This window comes from Castor canadensis, chromosome 12 (genome assembly GCF_047511655.1).
Source record: "Castor canadensis chromosome 12, mCasCan1.hap1v2, whole genome shotgun sequence".
Lineage (NCBI taxonomy): Eukaryota > Metazoa > Chordata > Mammalia > Rodentia > Castoridae > Castor > Castor canadensis.
In genome coordinates, this window is record NC_133397.1 from 113085003 (window position 1) to 113091405 (window position 6403).

Below are 6403 nucleotides of genomic sequence, written 5' to 3' on the forward strand. Positions count from 1 at the left end.
AAATCAGTAGCCTTCCTAAATATCAACAATGAACAGAATGAGAAAGAAATCAGGGAAACACTCCCATTTACAATATCCCCAAAATAGAATAAGGTAATTTGGAATAAATTTACCAAAGGTAAGCAAAGACCTTTCCAGTGAAAACTATAAACCACTGAAGAGAGAAATTGAGGAAGACAGCAGAAGATGGAAAGATTTTCCATGCCCATGGAGTGGTAGAATCAGCTTAGTGAAAATGGCCATACTACCAAAAGCAATCCACATGTTCATTGCAATCTCTATCAAAATCCTAATGACATTCTTCACAAAAATAGAAAAACCAATCCTAAAATACATATGGAAACGCAAAACACCTCAAATAGCCAAAGCAATTCTGAGCAAAAAGGCCAATGCTGGAGGTATCATAATACTCAACTTCCAACTATACTACAGAGCTGTAACAATAAAAATAGCATGGCAATGGTACAAAACAGACTTAAAGACCAACGAATTAGAATAGAACACCCAGACATAATCCCATGAAGCTACAGCCACCTGATCTTTGACAAAGGAGCCCAAAACACACTATGGAGAAATAGTTTCTTCAACAAATTTTTCTGGGAAAACTAGATAGCCACATGTAGAAGACTGAAATTCAATCCTTGTGTCTCACTCTGCACCAAAATCAACTCAAAATGGACCAAAGAACCTTAATATAGGCCTGAAATCTTGAAACAATTACAGGAAATAGAAGGAGATACACTGGAACATATAGGCATAGGGAAGGATTTCCTGAGTAGAACTCAAAAGGTTCAGCATCTAAGAGAAAGAATGAACAAATGGGACTGTACCAAACTAAAAAGTTTCTGCCTGGCAAAAGAAACAGCCACTAGACTCAAGAGATAGCCCACAGGATGAGAGAAAATCTTTGCCAGCTATTCATCTGATAAGGTTCTAATGCACAGAGTCTTAACCCCCAAAGAAATTCAGGCATCACTCCCCATCCCCCTCCTTTTATTCTTCTTTCCCACTCCTATTAAATTTCTATATTGGAGTTACAATTTCATACACAACTTATATTACTTGAAGAAGTAAGTTGTGTAGTAAAAAATCTCAACCCCCAAAGAATTAACATCCAAATGAAGAAAAAGGTACATGTTTAATTAAACAGGGAATTCTTAAAGGAAGAGCTGGTACAGATGGCCAGTAAATACATGAAGAAGTATTTGACTTCCCTGTCTATAAAAATGCAAATCGAAACTACGCTAAGATTTCATCTCTCCTCAGCTATAATGACCATATTCAAGGGCAATAACAACAAATGCTGGCAAGGATACTTCAAAACAGGAACCCTTATAAACTGTTGTGGGGAATGCAAATTAGTACAACCATTATGGAAAACAGTATGAAGAATCCTCAAAAAGCTAAAGATAGAACTGCCATATGATCTAGTGATACTGCTGCTGGGCATCTACCCAAAGGAATGTAAGTCAGGATATAATAGAGACATCTGTACCATTGGTGTTCATTGCAGCACTATTCACAATAGCTAAGCTATAGAAACAACCCAGATGTTGTTTCTGGATTGATGAACCAGTTGTAGATGCCCTACAACTGATGAATGGACCAAAAAATGTACGTGTGTGCACGCATGTGTGTGTGTGTGTGTGTGTGTGTGTGTGTGTGTATGGAACAATGGCAGCATGTAGTTTGAAAGTTAATAGATGCAATTGGAGGACACCATGTAACATCACGTAAGCCAGGCTCAGAAAGACAAAGGCCACATGATTTCTCTCATACTTGGAAGATATACCCAAAAGATAAACATACACAAAAACAAACATAATCATATACAAACTCATATGTAGAACTTCTTTGTAGTAATGGAACTTTTCTTTGGAACTTGGCAATGGAGGGAAAGGAAAAGAGAATGATAGACCATCAACAATAGCGTAAAACATAACATCTGTGACGTTACAAGATATAAGGTTGAAAGCTGTTGAAAAATAGGGGTGGGAGATAAAGAGGTAAGGTGGAGTAATGGAGGGGGTTGAATGGACCAAAGTAAAGTATGCTCAAAGTAGGGATATATTGAGAAACCCTTTAGAACGTTGAATTAAATGTTAATAATGAAAGACAGGACTGTAAGATAGGCACAGTGTAGGGGAAGAGGGTGAATGAAGGAGAGTAAGGTGAGTGTATTAGTTGATGGACTTTGTAAACGTACATGAAATAGAACAAAGAAACTTTTTGAGATTGCTTTAGGTGGTGTAGGGAGGAGGTTGAGGGGGATAGATGGTGTGAGTGATCCAACCAATGTACAATATAAACATATCTGGAGTTATCACAATGAATCTACCCTGTACAATGAATATATCCAAATAAAATTTTTTAACTTATTAGTTTTGATATTTGAACTCACCTATGTAACCACTACTCAAATGAAGATATCTTACATTTCCATCACACGAGAGAGTTTTAACTCCTGTCTTTCTTTACCTGTATGAGAAATCATAAATTAGTTTTCATCCATTCTAGAACTTCATATGAATGGAAGAATTCACATAAGTGAAATAATTTTATTGATTCTGGCTTTTTGTTTTATTCTGTATAATGTTATTGAAATTCACCTACATTTCTGTAATGTCAATAGTTAACACTTTGTATTGCTGAGTAACATTCAAGTGATTGAACATAACCAACTCTGTTCATTTTTTAGTCAGTGGGAAGTTGGATTGTTTGACATCTTGTCTGCATAAATGAAAGCTGATATGAACTTACTTTGTGTAGTAGGGATGTGAACTCATGACCTCATGCTTGGTAGGCAGGTGCTCTATCATTTGAGCCATGTGCTTAGTACTTCATGCTTTGTTTATTTTTGAGATAGGGTCTTCTGTTTTTGCCTGTGCCAGCCTGAACCATGATCCTCTTATTTATGTTTCTCATGTAGCTGGGATGAAAGGTATGTGTCACCACACTAGCTTTTCATTGCATGAGATGATCTCTAATGAATGTTTTGCCCAGGCTGGCCTTGAACTGAGATCTTCCTTATCTCTGCCTCCTGAGTGGTTTCCCAGTCCTATGACATGCAGCTATGCACAAGTTCTTCCAGTAGCTATTGCATGACTTGTGGGATCCAAACTGGGAAAAAAGAATCCTGTCCTCCAAATATCAATAATTTTTGGACTGATTGCTGCTTCTGCTTGCAAAGATACAGAAAAAAATGTGAAAAGCTGTTGCTTCTTTACCTTTCCCTATTTTATAGGTTCCTTCCTCTCTTGCTGCAGTGATTTCCAGGGAATTTAAAAGCCAGTGACCATTTTTCTGCTTTCATTCTTCTCTTTTACTGCTTTGGGTAAAAGAGACTTGGTGATTCTCATGCAGGCGCATTTACAGTGAAATTATAACATCACTGAGCATGACAAGAGGAAACTGCAGGCTCAGAAAAGAACAAAGAAGGAGGTAAGTGTTATCGTTTGGATCTAGAATGTCCCTAAATGCCCATGTTTAACATAGGTAATTTGTTTGAGATCTCTATTTTTATGTAAGTTAGCATTGCTATATATAGCACTTAATAATTCTTTTGTCATATCCATAGGTTTTTGGTATGTTGTGTCTCCATTTTTATTTAATTCAAGGAATTTTAAAATTTCCCTTCTCAGTTCTTTGATAATTTACTGTTACTCAACAGTGTGTTGTTTAGTCTTCTTGTTTTTGTGTGATTTCTGAAATTTGTTTTGCTGCTGATGTCTAGTTTCATTCCATTTTGATTAGAGAAAATACAGTATAATTTTTTAGTGTGTTTAAACTCTTTTTATTTTAGAAAATGTTCTAAACATTGTTGAAGTGTAGTCTGCAACTTTGGATGGAAATTCTGTAAATATCTGCTAAATCATTTGATTTATAATTTTATTTAACTCCAATACGTCTTTGTTGATATTTTTATCTGGATGATATATGTACTGGTGAGAGTAGGATACTGAAGAGACCCAATAGTGTTATATTGGGGCCTATTTCTCCTTTTATGTCTAGTAATGTCTATTTTATAAAATTAGCATATAAATTTATAGATTTTGGTATATATACATTTATGTCTTCTTGATAAATTGATTCCCTTCTTTGCTATTCTTACTCATTTTGTCTTAAAGTCTACTTTGCTTGCTTTTGGATTCCATTTGCTTGGAATACCATTCCCATTCCTTTCACTTTCATTCCATGTATGTATTTGCAAGTAAGGCGAGTTTCTTGTAGGCAGCATACTACTGGGTTTTGCTTTCTGATCCATTCATCCAGTCTGTGTTTCTTAATAAGAAAATTAAGACCATTTACATTCAGTTGTAATTGGAAGATATATACTTGTTCTTATCCATGTTTATTTTCTTCTGGATATTTAGAATATTTTTGTTCTTTTATTTCTTTCTTGTTTGTGGTTTTATGGTTTATTGTATTGATAGAGTTTGATTCTTTTTCTCTTTTGTTTATCTGCTCTTCTAATTGGAGATAGATTTATACCTAATTTCATGATAGCAGTTACGTTTCTTAAGCATCTTGTAGAGGATGGTCCGGTGGTCATGAATTTCCTCAATTTTTTCCACTCTTGGAAGATCTTAATTTCTCCTTTATTTATGAAGTACAGCCTTGTTGAATATGATGTTCTTGGTTCCCACTTATCTTCTTTCTGGACTTGAAATACAACATTCTATCTCCTCCTGGCCTTTAAAGTTTCTACTGAGAAATCTGCTATTAGTGTAATGGGCTTGCTGTTATTTGTGACTTCACATTTCTGTCTTGCAGATTTTAACATTCTTTTTCTCTTCTGTACTTTTGACAATTTAGCTATAATTCATCATGGAGAACTCTATTTGGAGTTCTAAATGCTTCCTGAACCTGGATGTTTCTGCCTTTCCCAAAATTTGGGAAATGCACTCTCATTATTTTAATTTGATCTCATTTGGGTTTTGCCAACATGGTTGTAAAAACTGAGTTACATACTCTTTCTTTCACAATGTCTTACCTTAACACACACTTGTGTCTGAGATTGGTCAAGACAACATGGCTGCTGAGGCAGCAATGCCCAGGAAGGTGCCAGAGAAGGCAGGCATGCCTTCCTGTGAACAACCCCCAATTTTTTTTAAATTCTGAGATCTTAAAGTCAACACACAGTTTTGTAAGATCTAGAAATTACCTGTTCACAAAAATAAAGCAGCTTTGCACAGTGAAAATGTGAGTTCTTTGACAAAAATTATATTCTGTAGTCTGCAATCGATCACCGGCCATCAGGATTTTATCTAAAGATCAGTTTTTCTTCATAAAGACACCTACACGCATCTCATTGGCTGTCCAGGTATGGTTTACATCCTAAATGTACAACACTGTCAAACAAGAGCTCCATGGCTGTTTCACATTCCTGAACATGCTGCCCTAGTCCTAGTGTTTTCTGCACATCCCGGCAGATCTTGCAGAGGCAATACTGGAACTCTTTGTCACAGTCATTCTTGTTTTTGCCACAAGTCTCATTGCACCTGTCGTGTCTGTTGCAGCACTTTGTCAGGGAAGGGATGCCAATGTTAAGATGAACACCAAACAATGGAGAGCCATATCCATTTGGTGGGGAGGGTTTATATCCATAGCATGGAAAAGGCTTTGATCCATCATTGCATTTGTACTGGCAGAGCCCATCCTCACTCCCCTACCCCCCAGCAGTTCCAAGGCAGAGTTCAGGTACGTGTCTATCCTATGGATGCCATTGCAATGGTCTTCAGTATGGCCCTCCAGTTGGTGGCCTGCGCTTGCTCCTGCTCTTGGCACCTGAGGGTGGCAGCCAGGAGGAGGAGGATGAGTGTGGGCTGTGGGGACATCTTCACAGCCTGACTGGGTCCCCTAGGTGCCCTAGGAGGCAGCTCTGGCCCCAGGAGTGACCGATGCCTGCTCCATGCCCAGCCTTCTTCCCAGTGATGTGCCTCATTTGCAAATCTTGACCTAAAATAATGATGCTGATGACAACAATGGGACATGTATGGTGGAAAAAAGACTGTCTGGGTTGGGCTTGGGGGAGGAGTCAGTGGTAAGTGAAAGGAGGAAAGGAGAAGGTACTGCTGGTGAAAAGGATCAAAGTATGTTATATATGAAGATAGCAGAATGAAACCCATCAAATACTGTCTGAAAGGAGGTTATAGGAATATAACAGAGAGGGTAAACTTGTTCTAAGTACACTACACATGTATGGAATTATCACAATGAAACCCCTTGTACTTCTAATGCATGCAAATTTTAAAAAGAAAAAAGTGACATCCATATTGATTGTTGAAAAAATAGAAGAAGTCCTGAAATTTAAAAATAAAAAAATCCCTCTTTGCTGAGGTGGTCAGGTGATGGGGTGAGCATGGATGTTTGCAACTTATGTCCATCAAAGCTTCCCTCTGAG

General features: G+C 37.4%; 1 pseudogene; it reads right to left on the reverse strand.

Annotated features, from left to right (window-relative positions):
• Positions 1-5263: 5263 nt before the first annotated feature.
• On the reverse strand, positions 5264-6128 carry LOC109696575 (group XIIA secretory phospholipase A2 pseudogene; annotated as a pseudogene).
• Positions 6129-6403: the final 275 nt, after the last annotated feature.